General features: G+C 45.6%; 1 long non-coding RNA gene across 1 annotated transcript; it reads right to left on the bottom strand.

The window, feature by feature from the left end:
* Positions 1-1,779: 1,779 nt before the first annotated feature.
* On the bottom strand, positions 1,780-21,675 carry LOC130362711 (uncharacterized). The gene is made up of 4 exons (XR_008891531.1): positions 21,418-21,675; positions 19,240-19,393; positions 15,808-15,925; positions 1,780-1,942 (listed from the first exon to the last, which is right to left on the bottom strand). It is a non-coding gene; the product is annotated as an uncharacterized LOC130362711 (long non-coding RNA).
* Positions 21,676-22,717: the final 1,042 nt, after the last annotated feature.

Here is a 22,717-nt window from a genome sequence, read left to right as displayed (position 1 = left end):
CTATGGACTAGCCCACCCATTCCCCAGACCTGAATCTGATTGAGCACATCTGGGACATCATGTCTCGCTCCATCCACCAACGCCACGTTGCACCACAGACTGTCCAGTAGTTGGTGGATGCTTTAGTCCAGGTCTGGGAGGACATCCCTCAGGAGACCATCCGCCACCTCATTAGGAGCATGCCCAGGCATTGTAGGGAGGTCATACGGGTACATGGAGGCCACACACACTACTGAGCCTCATTTTGACTTGTTTTAAGGACATTACATAAAGTTGGATCAGCCTGTAGTGTGGTTTTCCACTTTGATTTTAAGTGTCGCTCCATATCCAGACCTCCATGGGTTGATAAATTTGATTTCCATTGATAATTTTTGTGTGATTTTGTTGTCAGCACATTCAAGTATGTAAAGACGAAAGTATTTCTGTCAGGGTCCGGACTGGTATGCGGGGAGGACACGCGAGTGGATCCTCTGTGTCAGTGAGGCGATGGCGTGGGCCGTACCAGGGGAACGGAATCTAAGAGGTTACTGGTTATCACCAGAGCCCGCCGCAAAGCGGGATGGACTTGCTGCGGCAGGTAACCCCTAGGTCGTTCCACCCGATAGTGACTCAACCTCACTGACAGCTGAGACAGGCGCGGTACACAGGGACAAGGCAAGGCGAGGTCAGACGTAGCAGAAGGTCAGGTCAAGGCAGGTGGCAAGGTTCGTAGTCAGGGGCAACAGCAAGGGTCTGGATACACAGGCTAGGATACACACAAAAAGCTTTCTCAGGGCACTAGGGCAACAAGATCCGGCGAGGACAGGAAGGGGAAGTGGGTTTATGTAGTGTTTGGAGGTAATTACACTGATTGGGCCAGGCACCAATTAGTGGTGCACTGGGCCTTTAAATTTCATAGAGCCGGCGCACGCGCGCCCTAGAGAGCTGGGCCGCGCGCGTCAGGACAGAGCCGAAGGAGGACGGGGCAGGTGAGAGGATCGGGATGCAACTCGCGGGCGAGCACGTCCCGCCACGCAGATCGCATCCCCGCCGTGGACACCAGAGCAGCGCTCCCGGACAGCGGGACTGCCCGGGGCGCTGCAGGCAGAAGAACGCCACGAGCGCTCCGGGGAGGGACAGGGACCCGGAGTGCTCGGCGTTACAATTTCATACGATTAATTAATTCATTCAGATCTAGGATGTGTTATCTTAGTGCTCCCTTTATTTGTTTGAGCAGTGTATGATCACCTCAAAGTATTTACATTTCCATATCACAGAAGAATATGAGAAGATCATAGCATTTCTGATCTCCATCCACCTCAGTCCAGAGATTTATGTGAATTTGTCATTTATTAGAATTTCTGCTTCTTACCAGATTCAAATTAAAGGAGTACTCTAGTGGAATATAACTCATCCTCTAACTGAAAGATAGGGGATAAGTTATAGACCGCGGGTGGGGTTCCGACCACCGCGGCAGTCTGCAGGAAGCGCCACGCCATCCCCAGCAGGAAGCCAAGGCAGGCACGCCCCCTCATGTATCTCTATGGGATACATGGAGGGGCGTGTTGGCTGCCACGCCATGCAGGGATGGAACGCCCCCTTCTGGTGGACTGCCACAGCCCCGTACAGGAGATTGTGGGGGTCCCAGCAATCGGACCCCCCAGGATCTATAACTTATCCCCTTTCCGAAGGCTTTGTACTACAGACACCCATATGGTACTGCATGCTTTGAAAGATAACATGGTTCTGCATAAATTCACAAGAAAAAGGTGTACAGTATTGGCTATGAGAAGTCTAAGGGTGCTTTATTATGGATTGGTACAATATACATCTATAATATGACCATGTACAGGAGGACTCCTGAAGACTTTTTGTCACTTTATTTTTCTTCCTAGATTAATTGCTTTTAAAAACAGTTTGAAGTTAGCCTTGCGTAGCGGAATATTCACATTTCCTGAAAATCCTAAGAAGATGAACTTAAGATCAATGAAGAGGAGGCACACATTCTACAAAATCACGTTAATTGCTCAGAATAGATTACTGTATATACTCACTTAAGAAGTAAAAAAGTGCAGCTAAACTTTATATATAATATGTAATCAGCAGCAAACTACTGAAAATTAGATAGCATTTACAGACGTAAAAAACCTGTCTACATAGCATAAAGGAGTATTCCAAGCTGTTTTCTTTTATGGGCAGAGCCGAGGGGGAACATGGAAAACCATATACTTATCTTCCATGCTTCTGCCACCGCTGCCATTCTCTCAAAGCAGTTCCCACTGCACAGTGTTTGCTGTGTATGCGGTTAGTGTGTGTAATACCTGCTCAGCCTATCAGTCGCCACAGCGTTGTCACACCTCTGGTGCTGAGTGAACAGTGCACGCGCCTACCCCAAGGACAGCAAGCTCTTTGCTAAGAGGCTGACTCTGGGAGAATGGCAGTAGTGGGAGCAAGGGAGGTAAGTATGTGGGGTATTTTTATGTTTCCCCAGACTTAACCCCAGAGTTAAATTTGTAATGTAACTCTTACTTTTCTGACTATAGTAACTTAAGAAAGGAGAAAAGGGTGCAAAAGTAAAAGGTAGGTTTTTGTCCATGGCAACCAACCAGGTTGACATTTCCACAGGGCCTTTGAAAAATGAGATTTTGTATCTGATCGGTTACTACACAATTTTTGGCACCCAAATTTGTGATATCCAAAAATTGGCTGTGCTTCCATATCAAGGTATCTAGAATGACACAGACTTGGTTAGGTCTAAACTTACACTGTGACCTGTGATTACATTAGTTTGGATCATATGAAATAAATTACATTGAAATTATAAGCAGACATATCGTAATAGTTGTATTCTGAATATCAGACATAGACTGCCACTAAAAAAAGTATACCACATTGTACAATATATGTTTTTTATACAGATGGATTAAAAAGGTAACAGTTAATAATCTAAGTTAATAAAAAAATATTAAACAACCCTTTTTAATATCATTGGGACTGCAAAAAAAGGATGCCTTTAAGCCAAGCATGTGACGGTAGGACACCATTTGCACTTTAAGGGCACATAATTGCATCTGTTGGGAGAATAATGTGGCTTGTTTGCCCCCAAAAAATGTTGTCAATTAACATGATTTTTCCTTTTTTGTGGTTTTATTAGAGTTTTGCCAATAATAGTTTTCTAAGCCCTATACCATTTGTATACTATTCTTAGGGACTGCCGGCTGTAGGGGCCCATGCAGAATGTATTGTCCTTTTTCTTTTATGTAATTACCTTCTTTTTGATATGTCTCTGCACCTTATTAAATTTGACGGGGGATTGTCCCTACTGGTTTTGTCTCATTGTTTATAAAATTAGAAAATTCAATAAATATAATCACAGACACAGTCCAAAAATACCTTTTTTGGCTGTTAAATAAAACCAGTCATCACTGTCAGTTCACGTCACAGTTGCCAGTTTTTTTTGCCTGCAGGGCAAATTGTGTCACCCTAGTGCAAATCACATTTGGTGTGACACTTGTGCAAATTTATCCCAAAAAAATTACAGGCAGAGGAAGGCCACCCAACAGGGGACGTCGCTGTGCTGGGATTCCCTTTGGCCCTAGAATGGCCAGTGTTCAGTGGCCACGTACCCTGAACCCTCAAAGTTCTGGGGACTTAGTTTACTGGCTATCACAAGACACCCAATCTTCTACAGCTTCCGCTCGGAACCTCGACGCACAATCCTTCTCCTCCTCTAGCTTAGCTTCGGGCACCTCTCATGCTACTACTTGCCCGCCTGCCGCCACCACCAACACTAGCACCGCAGCAGCTTTACTTGATCCGTCAGAGGAGTTATTTACACATCAGTTTGAAGACATGAGTGATGCGCAACCATTATTGCCAGAGGATGTAGTTAACAGGGATATGTCTCAGTCAGATGATGATGTTGCACCCGCTGCTGCATCCATTCTTGAGGTGTCAGATAGTGGTGAAGGTGTTGATGATGACGATGTGTCCATGGATGCCACGTGGGTACCCGCTAGAAGAGAAGAAGAGGGGGAAAGTTCAGATGGGGAGACAGAGAGGAGGAGGAGACGAGTTGGAAGCAGGGGGAGGTCGTCGCAAGGAGCTAGTGGCACAGTCAGACAGCATGCATCTGCCCCCGGGGTCATCCAGACGGGACGCCAATCAACGCATGCTGTTGCCACCACCAGAATGCCGTCATCGCAGAGCTCAGCAGTGTGGCATTTTTTTTTGTGTGTCTGCCTCTGACAACAGCGAGGCAATTTGCAACCTGTGCCAGAAGAAACTGAGTCGTGAGAAGTCCAACACCCATCTAGGCACAACTGCTTTGCGAAGGCACATGATGTCACGTCACAAACGCGTATGGGATTAACACGTCAGTACAAGCAGCACACAAACTCAAAGCCACCATCCTCTTCCTGGTCCAGCATCTTCAGCCAGGTCAACCACTGCTGCCCTCCTTGCCCCCCTATCAACCATCCACCTCTCCGTCTCTAGCCTTGAGCAGTTCCTGCTCATCTGCCCACAGTCAGGTGTCTGTCAAGGAGATGTTTGAGCACAAGAAGCCAATGTCTCAAAGTCACCCCCTAGCCAGGCATCTGACAGCTGGCTTGTCGGAACTGCTAGCCCGCCAGCTTTTACCATACAAGCTGGTTGAGTCTGAGGCCTTTAAAAAATTTGTAACCATTGGGACACCGCAGTGGAAGGTACCCGGACGAAATTTTTTTGCACAAAAGGCAATCCCTAACCTTTACTCCATTGTGCAAAAGGAAATTATAGCATGTCTGGCACACAGTGTAGGGGCAAGGGTCCATCTGACCACTGATACCTGGTCTGCAAAGCATGGTCAGGGCAGGTATATCACCTACACTGCACATTGGGTAAACCTGGTGACGGCTGCCAAGCATGGAATGCGTGGCTCTGCAGAGGAGTTGGTGACACCGCCACGACTTGCAGGCAGGCCTGCTGCCACCTCCTCTACTCCTCCTACTCCATCCTCTTCCATAAATTCCTCGGCCGAGTCCTTTTCCACTGCTGCGTCTTGCTCCACATCACCGGCACCCCCCCCCCCCCCCCCCCCAGCTCCCCAGGTGCTATTTCACATCCCGGTTACGGCAGTGTCACGCCATCTTGGGGTTGACTGGCCTCAAAGCGGAGAGTCACACCGCACCAGAGCTCCTGTCGGCCCTGAACGCACAGGTGGACCAGTGGCTGACTCCGCACCAACTGGAGATTGGCAAGGTGGTTTGTGACAACGGAACAAATTTGTTGGCGGCATTGAGGTTGGGCAAGTTGACACATGTGCCGTGCATGGCACATGTGTGTAATCTGATTGTACAACGCTTTGTGCATAAGTACACAGGTTTACAGGATGTCCTGAAGCAGTCCAGGAAGGTGTGTGGCCATTTCAGGCGTTCCTACACGGCCATGGCGCATTTGTCAGATATCCAGCGGCGAAACAACATGCCAGTGAGGCACTTGATTTGCGACAGCCCGACACGTTGGAATTCAACAATCCTAATGTTCGACCGCCTGCTCAAACAAGAAAAAGCCGTCAATGAATATTGGTATGACTGGGGTACTAGGACATCATCTGAGGAGAAGGGAATCTTTTTGCCACGTTACTGGAGGCTCATGCGCAATGCCTGTAGGCTTGACAAACCTAGTGAGGTGAGGAGGTGACAAACCTAGTCAGTCTCACCGAAGGCACCATCAGCGACATCATAGCGTTTGTTTTCTTCCTGGAGCGTGCCCTGCGAAGAGTGCTGGATCAGGCAGCAGATGAGCGTGAAGAGGAAGAGTTGGGGACACCATCACCACCAGAAACAGCCTTATCAGCATCGCTTGCTGGACCTGCGGCAACGCTGGAAGAGGATTTTGAGGAAGAGGAGTCAGAGGAGGAATGTGGCTTTGAAGAGGAGGAGGAAGACCAACCACAACAGGCATCCCAGGGTGCTCATTGTCACCTATCTGGTTCCCGTGGTGTTGTACGTGGCTGGGGGGAAGAAGATGATACCTTTCCTGACATCAGTGAGGACGAGGAACGGGACATGAGTAGCTCGGCATCCAACCTTGTGCAAATGGGGTCTTTCATGCTGTCATGCCTGTTGAGGGACCCTTTTATTTTGAAAAGGATTTCTTAGTGTTTTTCACCGTCCTGCATTATAGAGTCTTCTGGACTTTATGATAATTTAAACTTGAATTTTCAAGAGTACTAACCATTACACAAAGGAACGCTTGTTGCGTGTGATTTTTTTTAACTTAAATTTTCAAAAGTAAAATACAGAGAAGGAAGAACTCTGTTTCATTATTTGATGAAAAATTTTATTTAGAAAAGAATTTCTTTGTCTGTTTCTCCGTCCTACATTATAGAGTCTTCTGGACTCTTGGATATGCGCTTGTTCTTATATTTCAGCCATGTGTACATGCCTAATTTTTCTAGCCTCTGGTGCTGCACTTTTTATGCTGCCACAATTTTTCTGGGCGCTGCTACAGCTGCGGCTGCAACAATACCAAATTTTTGAGCCATGTGTACATGCCTAATTTTTCTGGTACTCTCTGCTGACATCTCTGTTCATTTTAGCAACCGTGCATATTAGAGGTATGGTAAGGGTAGCATGGTGGCTCAGAGGTTAGCACTGCTGACTTGCAGTGCTGGGGCCTTGGGTTCAAATCCCACTATGTCCACTCGGCACCATACTGTCTGTGTATCACCATCTGCACCCTGCTCAGTAAAAGGCAGTTATCCGTAACCCGCCCCCGTTGTTTTTCTTTACTCCCTGTATCTGGAGAAGCTGTCTCCAACCTCAGATCGTGTATTGGGCTAATGGTGCCCTGGTGTCACAAAGTGATCAGGTAATCCTTGCAACCCTGTGGCACCACAAGTGCCCTGTATAATATTACAACCTTATACTTATTATGTCAACTTCCACTTTGCTTTTAGATTGCAAAATGTCAATGCTTTTGTTTTAATTCCTGTAACTGCTTGCTTACAAGATATTTGCACCACATGCAGTACATTAAGGGTGATACATAGTATTAGTTGGTAAGTTGAATGAATGGAATACCTAGTCTATACAGTATAATGTACTTTTATATTGTCATTCAAACGTTCTACCAAGTTAAAGGGGTACTCTGGCGCTAAGAAATCTTATCCCCTATTCAAAGTATAGGGGATAAGATGCCTGACCATGGGGGTCCTGCCGCTGGGGACCCCCGTGATGTTCCAGGCCGCACCCCGTTAGAATCAGCCCCCGGAGCGTGCTCGCTCCGGGTCTGATTACTAGCGATCACAGGGACGGAGCATAGTGACGTCACGGCTCCGCCCCTCAATGCAAGCCTATGGAGGGGGCGTGACACATGTCACGCCCCCTCCATAGGCTTGCATTGAGGGGGCGGAGCCGTGACATCACACGGGGGCGAAGCTGTGACGTCACTATGCTCCGTCCCTGTGATTGCTAGTAATCAGACCCGGAGCGAGCACGCTCCGGGGGCTGATTCTAACGGGGTGCGGCATGGAAGATCACGGGGGTCCCCAGTGGCGGTCAAGTATCTTTTCCCCTTTGGATAGGGGAGAAGATGCCTTAGAGCCGGAGTACCCCTTTAAGCACTGCTTCATCACATCAGTCAGTTTGCTAATGGTACTCTACCGATTCATTCTGCTGAAAACAGCATTTACCATACCATTAAGTGTGGACATTGAAAGGCTGGCATTAGCTCTGGGATGTACTAAATGTACTTGGATCAATTAAAGAAGATAATATTGTGTTTTACATTAGTACTGACACAACCAATAGAACATTCTGAGGCTGACAGGAGAGAGAATAGAAATGTGTGGGAAGCAGAAGGGCAATAAAGATCATTCAATCACACAATGAAATTGGTTTGCACAAGGGTGAAGTATTGGGGTAAATAGTCGTAATAGAATATTCATGTCTATTTTTTGGCCCGTCGGGCTATGCGTCAGTGATTTTAAAGATTTCCAGCACACTCTAAAAACAAAGTCAAATAAAGAAGTGGACTGCAGCCACAATACTCTCTAGTACGGAAATACGTAGCAAGCACAGAAAACATTTTTACAAATTGAGTGTTTTGGTGGAACTGTTTTTAAATCTTCATGAGACATTAAAAGTTAAGTTTTATAATTATGGTGGATGGTAAATTTAGGGTTTAGTGGTCACATTAGTGACCAGCTGGTAATATAATATAAAGTGATCCGTAACAGTGGATCTTTGGCACCCTTGCTTCTGCTGATCTCCTGGCGAGTGGATCACATTGCTGATCATTACTTGCCTGGCGCCTTGCTTAAATAGAAAACAACCATTCATGACCATTACTACTGCTACTGTTACAAAGCAATGGAGCATAACTACTACTATGATGGCCTGCCATCCATTATACTGTATATTTGTTTTCTATGAGTTTCTTTGACAATTATACTTATTCATTATTCCTATCCTGGTCAGCCTGTTTTATATTCTACAATAACATTGTCTGTCTTCTGAGTAATGTACCATAACCACAGAGTTCTCTGACAGCCCTAAACTAGAACCACAGAACCAATCTGCCACCACCTTTGTGCTATAAATACGGTGCCAGCTCTGTACTATGACTGCCAATCTGCTCCAGAATGTATTGAGTCTTCAATGAAAGATAAAACAAATGGTTCTCTTCTGATTAAAAAAAAAAACTTTTCAGCTGCTATATGCTCCACAGGAAGTTCTTTTCTTTTTTAGTTTCCTTTCTGTCTGACCACAGTGCTCTCTGCTGACACCTCTGTCTATTTTAGGAACTGTCCAGAGCCGGAGAGGTTTACTATGGGAATTTGCTTCTGCTCCAGACAGTTCCTGACATGGACAGAGGTGTCAGCAGAGAGCACTGAGGTTGTGACAGAAAGGAAATTCAAAAAGAAAAGAACATCCTCTGGAACATACTGCAGCTGATAAGTACTGTAAGGGTTAAGATTTTTAAATAGAAGTAATTTACAAATCTGTTTAACTTTCTGGAACCAGTTGATTTAAAAAAAAAATAAAAATAAAAAATTCCAGTGGAATACCCCCTCAATGCTGACAAGTTCAAGTTTGCAGAAGATGTTGCAGACATGGTTATGTTGTGTAGAATATTCTTTATGCAGTGTAAATATTATGTTGTTGTTTCTGCGGTTTTATAACATAATAATGACTGGGAAGTTGTCCCCTGAGCACCATGATGGGTGACGGGCTGGGGCTAGCATGGGGATCATACTGGGTGACTGTAGCCGGTGTGGATAGGATCACGTGGCCATTTTGTGGGTAAGTCCTCATGCTCACATGGGGGGAGATTTATCAAAACCTGTGCAGAGGAAGAGTGGTGCAGTTGCCCATAGCAACCAATCAGATTGCTTCTTTCATTTTCCACAGGCCTGTGGAAAATGAAAGAAGCGATCTGATTGGTTGCTATGGGCAACTGCACCACTCTTCCTCTGCACAGGTTTTGATAAATCTACCCCATGGAGTGGATGTGTTTCCTGCAAAGCAGAGAAGTGTAGGCTCTTGTATGTTGTAGAGACATCAACGTCCCTTGCCTGTGTAAGAAGTGGCTTTGGCACAGTGGTCGGAGAGAGAAACCTGTTGAAGCAGAAGGGACATCAGTCAGCTAAATGTGTGCTGGGCTGTAACCAATAAAGTGTGTGAAGCTTCACAGCTTCCTGACCTATGAGGCTGCTGTCTGGGCCATGAAAAGAAGTGGGATGTGATTCCCATCAGTGATAGGGACTAGAGCTGGGCGGTATGGCCAAATATGTGTATCGCAGTATTTTTGTAACTTATCACAGTTCCACAGTATATAACGGTATTCCCCCCCTCCCCCAAAATGTATTATTAGCCCAGCGCTGCACTGTCCCCATCGGGGTACTACTCACGTCACCCGCAAGCGCTGCTCTCCTCGTCCCCCTGTTTGTTGCGGCCGCCGGCGCTGACACTCTATACTGTATCCCTATACTGTATCCCTAGGCCCGGGGCTGCAAAAGGTAAACAAAAATAAAACTAACGCATGTTACGACATCGGCCTTACGCTGGGGAAGGGAACGTCGGACAGCCGTCAGCCTATCACATAGGCTCCTTACATGAAAGTGCGCTCAACCTATCACCGGCCGAGGCGGAACTTCGCTGCGGCTGGTGATAGACGGACGGCTGTCCGACGTTCCATTCCCTGGGAAGCTGGTCCGGACCGACGGGGGAAGGTGAGTTAAAGTTTATTTTTTTTACCTTTTGCAGCCCGGGCATAAGGATACAGTATAGAGCAGTGGTCTCCAACCTGCGGACCTCCAGATGTTGCAAAACTACAACTCCCAGCATGCCCGGACAGCCAACGGCTGTCCGGGCATGCTGGGAGTTGTAGTTTTGCAACATCTGGAGGTTGAAGACCACTGGTATAGAGTGTCAGCACCGGTGGCCGCAACAAACAGGAGGACGAGGAGGGCAGCGCTTGCGGGTGACATGTGTGAGTAGTACCCCGATGGGCTGATAATTAATTCATTCCCAAGGGGGAGGGGCCAAACCGGTATTGCGGTATGGGTTCAAATTCATATCGTGCAGCACAAAAATTTCGGTATTCGGTATGAAGCAGTATACCGCCCAGCCCTAATAGGGAGGGCTGCAGTAGTAGGTGACACCTCCCTAAAGTTCAGTCGGAAAGACAGCTGAGGCAGTTAGTCAATAAGCTGCAGAGGAAGCCACTGGAACAGTAATGCTTAACCCCTTTAGGACTCAGGGTTTTTTCATTTTTGCACTTATGTATGTTTTTCCTCCACACCTTCTAAAAATCATAATGCTTTTAGTTTTCCATCTACAGACCTATATGAGGGCATGTTTTTTGCGCAAACAATTTTACTTTGCAATGGCTTCAATCATTTAACCACAAAAACTACGGTGTAACAAAAAAAAAAAATTCTTTGTGGGACAAAATAAAATAAAAAAAAACTCACCATTTTGTAAGTTTTGGCAGCTTCCAGTAATTATTAGTTACTGAATACTACAGAGGAAATTATTTTCTTTTTGGAACACAGGGCTCTCTGCTGACATCATGACCACAGTGCTCTCTGCTGACACCTCTGTCCATTTTAAGAACTGTCCAGAGTAGGAGAAAATGCCCATAGAAAACAATATGCTGCTCTGGACAGTTCCTAAAATGGACAGAGATGTCAGCAGAGAGCACTGTGGTCATGATGTCAGCAGAGAGCTCTGTGCTCCAAAAAGAAAAGAATTTCCTCTGTAGTATTCAGCAGCTAATAAGTACTGGAAGGATTAAGATTTTTTTTTTTATAGAAGTAATTTACAAATCTGTTTAACTTTCTGGCACCAGTTGATTAAAAAAAAAAAAGTTTTCCACCAGAGTACCCCTTTAACTTTTTTTTATTTCTTTGTATATGGGGATGTGTGAGGGCTCATTTTTAAAGCCTTGATCTCTAGGTTTTATTAGTACCCAAAATATGCAATTTTGGTCTTTGGTATTTTCTATGTATACGCCATTGACTGTGCGGTTTAATTAACCCCTTAAGGACTCAGGGTTTTTCCACTTACATTTTTTCCTCCTTACCTTTAAAAAATCATAACTCTTTCAATTTTTTTTATCGGTACCATTTTTGTATTGATCGGACTTTTTGATCGCTTTTATTCATTTTTTCATTATATAAAAGTGACCAAAAATACGCCATTTTAGACTTTGGAATTTTTTGTCTGTGCGGTTTCATTAACGATATATTTTTATAATTCGGACATTTCCACACGCGGCAATACCACATATGTTTATTTTTATTTACACTTTTTTTTTAATGGGAAAAGGGGGGTGATTCTAACTTTTATTAGGGAAAGGGTTAAATGATCTTTATTAACTTTTTTTTTTCACTTTTTTTTCAATGTTATAGCTCCCATAGGAGGCTATAACACTGCACACACTGATCTTTTACATTGATCATTGTTATCTTATAGCATGACATTGATCAGTGATTGTGCTGCTTGACTGCTCATGCCTGGATCTCAGGCACTGAGCAGTAATTCGGCGATTTGACACACAGGAGGAAGGTATGGGGCCCTTCTTGTGTGTTCCAGCTGTTCAGGACGCTGCGATTTCGCCGCGGCGGTCCCTAACAGCCGACTGAGCTAGCCAGGAGTAGTTTACCTTCACTAAAGGGTTAATAGCCACGGGTTGTTACAGGCAGGGCCCAACCTGCTATGATGTGTGGCCCCACATTATAGAACGGGAGCAGACTCAGGGCGTACAGGTACACCCTGAGTCCTTAAGTGATTGACGGTATACTTTTATAGTTCGGACTTATACACGTATACGGTGATACCACATATGTTTATTTTTGTTTACATATTTTTTTTGAATGGTAAAAGGGGGTGATTAACCCCTTAAAGGGGTAGTCCAGTGGTGAAAAACTTATCCCCTATCCTAAGGATAGGGGATAAGTTTGAGATCGCGGGGGGTCCGACCGCTGGGGCCCCCTGCGATCTCTCTGTACGGGGCCCCGGCTCTCCGCCGAGATAGCGGGTGTCGACCCCCGCACGAGGCGGCGGCCGACACGCCCCCTCAATACATCTCTATGGCAGAGCCGGAGATTGCCGAAGGCAGCGCTTCGGCTCTGCCATAGAGTTGTATTGAGGGGGCGTGTCGGCCGCCGCCTCGTGCGGAGGTCGACACGCCCCCTTCCAGCGGGCTGTTGGGGCTCCGTACAGGAGATCGCAGGGGGCCCCAGCGGTCGGACCCCCCGCGATCTGCAACTTATCCCCTATCCTTATGATAGGGGATAAGTTGCTCACCACTGAATCACCACTGGACTACTCCTTTAAGGACGCAGCCCTTTTTCACCTTAAGGACTGAGCCCTTTTTCGCAATTCTGACCACCGTCACTTTACAAATTAAGAACGCGAAAATGCTTTTACCGAATATTCTGATTCTGAGATAGTTTTTTCGTGACATATTCTACTTTATTTTGGTGGTAAATTTTCGGCATTAATTGCATCCTTTTTTGATGAAAAATCCCAAAATTTCATGAAAATTTTGAATTTTTCTAACTTTGAAGCTCTCTAATTGTAAGGAAAATGGATATTCCAAATAAATTTTATTTTTCTTCACAAACACAATATGTCCACTTTATGTTGGCATCATAAAATGGACATACTTTTGCTTTTTGAAAAAATTAGAGGGCTTCAAAGTAGAGCAGCAATTTTCAAAAATGTCATGGAAATTGCTAAATCTGAAGGGACATATGTTACAGAACTACAACTCCCAGCATGCCTGGGCAGTCGAGGCATGCTGAGAGTTGTAGTTTGGCAACATCTGGAGGGCTACTGTTTGGGCACCACTGTACACTGGACACTGTGATCTCCAAACTGTGACCCTCCAGCTGTTGCAAAACTACAACTCCCAGCATGCCCAGACAGCCTTTGGCTCTCTGGGCATGCTGGGAGTTGCAGTTTGGCCCCCCTAGTGGTTGCCACAGTAAAGATCGATTTACTTTCACTTTCAATTACCTCCCCCCCCTGTCGATTTCCTACCTAATCAGGATCCTGCAGGCTCCAGCGAAGATCCCAGGTCCCCAGGCATCTTCTCCTGCAGGTACGGCCTCCATCTTCTTCCCAGAACCCCTCGACATCCAGGGGCGGGCAGAACGGGGGGTTGCCATGGCAGCCCCCTGTCCTGCGCTGCCATTGGTCAGAACTCCGTTCTGAGTAATGGCAGGGGATAGGAGTAGATCGCAGCTTTGCGATCTCACTCCAATCCTTTAGGCTGATCGGGGCTGTTGCTGACAACTCCGATCAGCCCTATTTTCTGGGTGATCGGGTCACCAGAGACCCGATCAGCCCGGAATTGGAGAAAATCGCATGTCTGAATTGTCTCAGGACCACCCTGGGCGATGTGCCAGGGTGCCTGCTGAATGATGTATGGATACGCCCTCGGTCCTTAAGGACTCGGAATGCAGGGCGTATCCATACGCCCTGTGTCCTGAAGAGGTTAAAATCAGCGTTATCAGAGCTCTGCTGCTCCAGACTGCCATGGCTGGATGGAGCATCAGATCATCAATCGGGCAGCGAGAAGGCAGGTAAGGGCCCTCCCGCCATCCTCTCAGCTGATCAGGACACCGTGGTTCCACTGCGTTGGTCCCCATCAGCTCCGCTGAGCTTCCACAACTGTTTAACTTTCATTTTAGACGCTGCAATCAACTTTGATTGCGGCGTCTATGGGGTTAATGCTGGGCATCACTGTGATCGGTGGTGTTAAGCATAAGACACAGGTCCCAGCGGCTGATAGTCACCAGGACCACCCCGCTATGACGCAGGCTCAACTCCTGAGCCGCGTCATAGAAGGAGTTAAATGGATACTGTCACAGTCAAAATCATTTTATATGTTATACATCTTGGCAAAACATTAACCTTTATGATATACTTAAAAAAATAGACCACTAGCGGTCCCCATACTATCCAGAACATGGTCCTGTCTGGCTGCAGCATCATCTTTGTCCCAGCTGAAGCACAGGTTGGGACAAAGTCCAGGAAATGCGGGTTGGACTATTGCTCCTGTCTATCAGACTGCAGCATAAAAACAGAGAGGAGGCGTTACAGAGCAATTTGCAGTTATTAGATGAAGATACCCAGCACAGGACAGCAGACTCAGGGAGGAAGCAAAAGCATGGTGAATGAGGGTGGGTTCAGTGCTTACTTCTGGACACAGCCTTTCCTGAGTAGTGGATGTCAGAATTAGTGAGCATCAGAACAGAGGGATTTAATCAGTGGTCAAGTCCTGCAGGAACGCGTGGGAACTGAGTTCCTTCACTTTTTCCACAACAGGAACACTGTTCCCATTAGCAGAAGTCCTGCAGGACCAGCCCTTGGGAGGAAATCATGGGTGAGTTCCCTCACTTTTTTTCCAGGACTTGACCCCTGGATTTAATCTAGACAAAGAAGCCTCTATCAATCCCCTAGATGATATTACTGGTACGCTCTTTCTCGTAAGACCTCCATTTCACTCTTATATAATGCCCTCTGTGATTCCTTTTTGAAGGGTGCCTCAGGCACTTAATTTGAATCATAGAGCTCCTGGATTCCTGATTAGGACATCAATGACTGCATTCTTCAGGGATGGCAGTGCATTATCAACTAATGCTGGGGAGAGACATGGTTTTAACATTCTGCAGGAATAGAGGTACAAGTCCGGCACTGACGTCATTAAGTGTCGAGTTAGCACGGTATAAGGGATAGTCCAAGCTGACCAATGGACAACTGGTCAGGTGGTGCTCAGCCTAAATAGCAATAATATCCAACGAAAGTAAAAGACATGAGAGATGGTACTCACCATTCAGGGTAATGCTTTAATCACGCAGTGTAACCATAACAGGTACAGGCAGGTCTGGCGATGTAAGGATGGGGGCAACCGGAACAGGCCGTTTCATGCGTATCACGCACTTCTTCCAGTCGGCCTGTTCCGGTTGCCACCATCCTCACATCACCAGACCTGTCTGTACCTGTTATGGTTACACTGCGTGAATAAAGCATTACCCTGGATGGTGAGTGCCGTCTTTCATGCCTTTTACTATCGTTGGTTTTAATATTCTGTCTTCCCTTACATTAGATAGAATGACTGAATGTCCAAAGTGTTCCCAGCAGTTAACTTATTTGTGGCATGGTGTATTGACCTGCACCTTCACGGACGGTCCAAAACTAGTCTAAGGTTCTGGTTAATAGAAAGACCTATTGGGGCTTCACGGTTCCTCTCACACCACAAGCTGTTTTGTTACATTGGCTACGACCCCTAGAGACTAAATCTGGCAACTTAAGGCCCCCAAGGTACCTTTAAATGATACATATAGTCCTCCATTGTAGAAATCAGTTGCCTCTTTTATTCTTTGCTGTCTGCTAGTCCCCGGACATCCATTTCCTGGTCTCTCAATTGAAGCTGTATTGTGGGGCTGACAAGATTTACACCAGAAGTAATATAAACACAGGCACAAAGAAGTTTTTGGATAAGTGGAAAACATTTATTGTTGCACATTATATAGAGGCAGAAATAGCAGATATGGTTCAACTGTTTAGGGTGCTTTCACACTATAAAAATGCACTCGTTATGAACGCCCGTTATAAAAAGAGAGGAGATCGGCAGTTATACGGCCGTTATTTTGTGACAGCAATTGAACGGGAGAAATAGTGCATGCACTAATTCTCCCATTACTATCGCCCGTCACAAAATAACGGCCGTTATTAATAACGGGTTAAAACGGCTATTAAAAAAATCCCATAGACTATAATGGGATTTTCTAATAGCTGTTAGTGATTTTGTATTTCCCCTCTTTTTATAACGGGCGTTCATAACGGGTGCATTTTTATAGTGAGAAAGCAGCCTTAGACTGACCAAGTGGTAAAGTACAAAAGCTCTACAGGATACCTTGGGGGCCTTGCATTTCCCTTCATAGCTCTGGGGCTGGTTTGTTTTGATTCTTCTATCTTATTCTGTTTTATGTTTATTGCTACTGTTGTACATATACCTATATTGCCAATTAGGTACCTTCTCTAACCTATATGTTGTTATTAGGGATGTCCCGATACCGATACTAGTATCGGGGCCGATACTAGCCATTTACATGGTATCGGGGACTCGTTTAATGTCCCCGATACCCTGTCCGATACCTGCTGCCGCTCCACTGCCCCGCTCTCCGGTCCTCCGGTCCGCTTCATAGTGTTCCATGGAGGAGCATGTGACATACACACGTCACTCCGCCTCCTCCCCTGCGCCCAGTGTAACGCTACGGAGGAAGCGGAGTGACGTATATGTCACATGCTCCTCCAAAGGAGGCCATGATGCGGACCGGGAGGACGGAAGAACGGGGCAGTGGAGTGGTAGCACCAGACGGAGGACAGCCGCAGGTGAGCTGTGTGCTGCTGCTAATGTCTACAGGGGGGCTTGCTGTCTAAAGGGGGGCCCTGCTGCTGCTGTCTAAAGGGGGGCCCTGCTGCTGCTGTCTAAAGGGGGGCCCTGTTGCTGCTGTCTAAAGGGGGCCCTGTTGCTGCTGTCTAAAGAGGGGCCCTGCTGCTGCTGTCTAAACGGGGGGGGGGGGCCCTGCCGCTGTCTAAACGGGGGGGGGGGGGGGTATGCCTGCCGCTGTCTAAACGGGGGGGGGGGGGCTGCTGCTGTCTTAACGGAGGGCCCTGCTGCTGTCTAAACGGGGGAGGGGGGCTGCTGTTTACGGGGGGGGGCCTGCAGTCTATAGGGGGGGCTGCTGTCTACAAGGGGGGCAGCTGTCTACAAGGGAGGCTGCTACTAATGTCTGCAGGGGGATACTACCTACTATTAAAAACAATCTTAAAGCAGAGTCATCTGCACTAACTTGAATTTATAGGTAGATAGTGCAGGCGACCTGATTTCTACCGCTGCTCACCATGTGGTCATCAGTCATCATTCTTGCCGCCAATGCAAATTTCCTGTTCTGTCCAATGGAGAAGAGAGAAATCTTGGCTCATACTACAGCAGCCGCCTCCATTGTACACAACAAGGACCCACATATCGGCACGGTAAGCAGAGCCAGAAACCGCGTCACCCTAGTGTCAGATTCGCTTTAAAATAAAAGTACTCGTACTTGGTATCGGCGAGTACTAGAATTAAAGTATCGGTACTCGTACTCGGTCTTAAAAAAAATGGTATCGGGACATGCCTAGTTGTTATGTGTTTAATCTGGGCTAGATCCCACATTAAACACATATGCTCTGATCTGATCAGTTTGTATGCCAACACTGACTTTTTGGTCGTGCTATTTTCTACATTTTGGGGCTGTCTCTTGTTCTAGTGGGGGTGGGTGATACTACTTTTACACTTTAGGCCTGCCTTTTAGACATGTAATGCTTATATGGGCACTGTCAAATTCAAAAACATTTTAGATGTTGTACATCTTGGCAAAACATTAACCTTACTAATATACTTAATAAAAAAAAAATGTATTTCCTTTTTATAGAAATCATGTCTTTTAGAATCATGGCTTTGTCCAAGTTGAAGTCTGCATAGACAAAGTCCAATAAGTGAGGGTAGGCTAAAACTCCTCTGTCTGATAGCACTCCTCTGTGCTCTCTCCTGTCCTATCAGATAGGAGAGAGCACAGATGAGTGCTATCAGACAGGAGAGAGCACAGAGGAGTGCTATTAGACAGAAGAGAGCACAGAGGAGTCCTGTCAGACAGGAGAGAGCACAGAGGAGTCCTATCAGAAAGGAGAGAGCACAGAGGAGTCCTGTCAGACAGGAGAGAGCACAGAGGAGTCCTATTAGAAAGGAGAGAGCACAGAGAAGTACTATCAGACAGGAGAGAGCACAGAAGTGTCCTATCAGAGAGGAGAGAGCACAGAGGAGTGCTATCAGACAGGAGAGAGCACAGAGGAGGGCTATAAGACAGGAGAGAGCACAGAGGAGTCCTATCAGACAGGAGAGAGTATGGAGGAGTGCTATCAGACAGGAGAGAGTATGGAGGAGTGCTATCAGACAGGAGAGAGCACAGAGAAGTACTATCAGACAGGAGAGAGCACAGAAGTGTCCTATCAGAGAGGAGAGAGCACAGAGGAGTCCTATTAGACAGGAGAGAGCAGAGAAGTGTCCTCTCAGACAGGAGAGAGCACAGAGGAGTGCTATCAGACAGGAGAGAGTATGGAGGAGTGCTATCAGACAGGAGAGAGTATGGAGGAGTGCTATCAGACAGGAGAGAGCACAGAGGAGTGCTATCAGACAGGAGAGAGTATGGAGGAGTGCTATCAGACAGGAGAGAGTATGGAGGAGTACTATCAGACAGGAGAGAGTATGGAGGAGTGCTATCAGACAGGAGAGAGTATGGAGGAGTACTATCAGACAGGAGAGAGTATGGAGGAGTGCTATCAGACAGGAGAGAGTATGGAGGAGTACTATCAGACAGGAGAGAGTATGGAGGAGTGCTAGCCCACCCTCACTTACAGGACATTGTCCCTGCCTGTGCTTTAGGTTGGACAAAGCCATGTAAAGAATCTGCATGACCTAGTGAATAACATATAAGTTTTTTTTTCTGTGATATGACAGCTTTAGGGGTAGAACAATCCTGCTGGTAAATACCTGGTCCCCTAACATATGAAACCCATTGGAATTAATATGAAGTTGTTAAAATGTTATAAATATGTACAAAATGTATTACTATGTGGAATTTTCTTTCCTTTAGCCACTCTATTCTGTGTTATTAATGCAACTGATGTTTTTTTTCAAAGCAGAGAAATGTCTCACCATTCTTTAGTGGTACTTTGTGTATGGCAAGAAAGGTCACCCATTTAAACTTCTTTGCAGTAGGAGAGAGTTCTTCCTCTGTCATCTATCTGACCTCCACTAATGCCTACAGCTGTCAATGGGAGGGGATGCTGTGTGCAAATCTGGAGGGTAGCTGTCAAGAAATCTGCATAGTAAATGCATTTTTTCAGAGCTATTAAATAAAAACACAGGCTAGTTTCATCTGCAAAACATATTTAGATTTACATTAAATTCAAGATTTTGTTGCTAAAAATTGCCTTAAAGGAGAACTCCGGAATATAAAAATTGTCCCCCATACTGCCGGCAGTAAAAAAATAAAGATGTACATACCTTCCTCCGCTCCCCTTACTGTGCTCAGCCAATCACCAGCCGCAGTGAAGTCCCGACTCGGCCGGCGATAACGGCAGTGTGATGTTTTCGGCCCCGGCAGCAGGTGCCGGTGTAGCGAAGAATTTTGTGTCCTGAAGCGTTCTCACACTGCCGCTCAGCCTATCGCCGGCCGAGTCGGACTTCGCTGCGGCTGGTGATTGGCTGAGTGCAGTATGACTCGCCGACCACCAGCAACCAGGAAGAGAATCACGGCGGAGACTGGAGACGGTTACCGGAGGCCCCGGGGGAGCGGAGGAAGGTATGTACATCTTTATTTTTTTTACTGCTGGCACTATGGGGAACAATTTTTATATTCCGGAGTTCTCCTTTAAACCATAAAGGGATTGTCTGATGAAAAATTTTTTTTAACTAATGTGTCCAGACTGCCTTAGCTATCTATCTGCCTATCTATCACAAATCTATCTATCTCTATAAAACTCAGTGGGGGACATGTATCAAAAATGTTACCCGTTTTGTGTTAAAATTTTTGCGCAAGCAGTTTTTTGGCGTCTTTTTTGCGTACATTCTGGTGGAGCATTTGCTCCAGATGTGTATGTTTCGGTGTACCTTGGAGTGACATATTTAGTACGCACGAATTTATTAACTGCATACATTTCATTTACCCGCAGAAATCTTGCGCAATTACCATATTTTTTATGCAAATATAAGCCATCTTGGACTGTATGTAGCAAGGTGCTCTAAATCATCGATTTCATTTTTCAAAGAGTGGAGGTATGAGGAGATTATTATATTTACCCGTAATATATGAAACTCATTGCACTTAATTGATAAATTTAGCGCATCTGCGCATAATTTAGAATTCGGCAAAAGGGGTAAACTGCTTCCAACATACACAAATAATGATATGTGTCCCCCAGTGTGTGTATGTATGTTCCAGCATAAACTTCCAAATAGTTGGAGATTTTGATGAAACTTGGTACACACGTTACTTATGTGTCAACTAAAAATATAGTTAAATCAATCCTCACCTATTCCCATTTGTGAAGGTAGGGTTTTTAGTTTTTTTGTCTCAAGTTCCATGAAAGTCTATGGGACTTCTGGTAAATCTCCTGGTCACATTACTTTCAGGCTGCAGAACATTTTAACTTCCTGATGTCAGATAGTTAGTGAGGGGGTCAGTATATGAGGTCGGGATATGAGGACGGATAGGAGTACGAGAGCGTCATTGTTACTTTTTCTCTTCCACGAGGATTCAGTATGAAGACCGATCCCTGACCCACCCCTCCTACTCACATTGTCACATGTTCTTCAACCACAACTCAACCCCACCTTACTCCACAAGCTCAGCTCGGAATCTTTAGTTGAGTGTGTTGGTCCAGCTTGTAAGCCACACCCTCTATGCATGCCACATCCCTCCCACAAGCCTCACCCCCTTCTATTTTCGGCCCTTGTTTTGTTTCGGATTAAGGCCAAAAACATAATTTTTTTACAGATACATCCACATCACAGGCCCTTCAATCACAATCTCTTTACCACAGCTCAGTTCTCCCTACTGAAGTCATCATAGGTCCTTTAACGACAATCTCCTCATCACAGCTCAGCCCCACCTTACTCCCCAAGCTTCACTCTGCATCTCTGGGTGACTGCGTCTATACGGCTTGCTTCTTCCACAAGTCACACCCCCTTTTATTTTTGTACCTTTTTGTTTTGATTCAAGGCCAAATATAAGGACGGGATATGAAGTTGGGATAGGAGGTTGGGACATGGTTTAGGTAGGAAGGTTTAGGTAGGAACAGTGCTAGTAAAACAATAAAAGCTTTAATTTACCTTCCTCGTACCCTCCGGTATAAGGGTGCCCCTGTCTGTGGGCCAGTCTTTGCTGAACTTAGCTTTCCCAGAGTCTTCCAAAGCTCAGTCAGTGATTGGCACCGTCAGTTACCTCAATCTACTGCTGAGGTAAAAGCAGTATCACTTGCCATAGACCAGGGATACATGGGTATTTGTGGATGTTTTTTCACAACATTCATCATTTTGTGTATATTTAATTCTAAATGTCACTCATATTCTCACTAAGATATTGTAGTGGGTGTGAATCACTAAGGGGGAGATTTATCAAAACCTGTGCAGAGGAAGAGTGGTGCAGTTGTCCATAGCAACCAATCAGATTGCTTCTTTCATTTTCCACAGGCCTCTAAAGAGGCCTGTGGAAAATGAAAGAAGCAATCTGATTGGTTGCTATGGGCAACTGCACCACTCTTCCTCTGCACAGGTTTTGATAAATCTCCCCCTAAATGTGCAGATGTTGTAGTAGATCAAAACCCTCAATTAATATGTAGATGTTGTAGTGGATAAGAATCCTTACTAAATGTGCTTGTTTTAGAAGGTTTGTCTTTACAGAGCACCCACCATTGCATTGATGAAAAACCTGTTGTCACCCAATATTTCCCTTTAGTCCTCTACTGTTACGTCAGATTATTGTAGGATTTTGGGGGTGGGAGGCTAATGACAGGTTCCTGTATCTGACATTAGACAATAGGGTGAGGCCCCATGGAGTGGCTGGCTTCATGTAGCTAAAACCAAGTCCACAATAGGAAGGCATGGTTTTCAACTATTTTGTTAGCAGCCTCACGGTTTTGCAGATAAACAACAGTAAACTACAGCTTTACTGTCCCTGACTTAATGACCGCGCAGCTTTTGCTACTAGTACTGCAGTTTGTCTTCAAAATCTTGTTGCTATGAATGGAATATTCTGACTTAAATCATCTTGTTCCTCTCCAGATATTAAAGGAGTACTCCACTGGAAAACATTTTGTTTAAAATCAACTGATGATAGAAAGTTAAACTGTCATTTGTAAATTACTTAAATTAAAAAATATTAATCCTTCCAGTACTTATCAGCTTCTGTATGCTCCACAGGAAGTTCTTTTCTTTTAGAATTTCCTTTCTGTCTGACCACAGTGCTCTCTGCTAACACCTCTGTCCATGTCAGGAGCTGTCCATAGCAGGAGAGGTTTGCTATGGGGATTTGCCTCTACTCTGGACAGTTCCTAAAATGGACAGAGGTGTCAGCAGAGAGCACTGTGGTCAGGCAGAAAAGAAATCCAAAAAGAAAAGAACTTCCTGTGGA

Source organism: Hyla sarda, chromosome 3 (genome assembly GCF_029499605.1).
Source record: "Hyla sarda isolate aHylSar1 chromosome 3, aHylSar1.hap1, whole genome shotgun sequence".
NCBI classification, from domain to species: domain Eukaryota; kingdom Metazoa; phylum Chordata; class Amphibia; order Anura; family Hylidae; genus Hyla; species Hyla sarda.
This window is presented reverse-complemented; position numbering and strand designations above follow the sequence as displayed.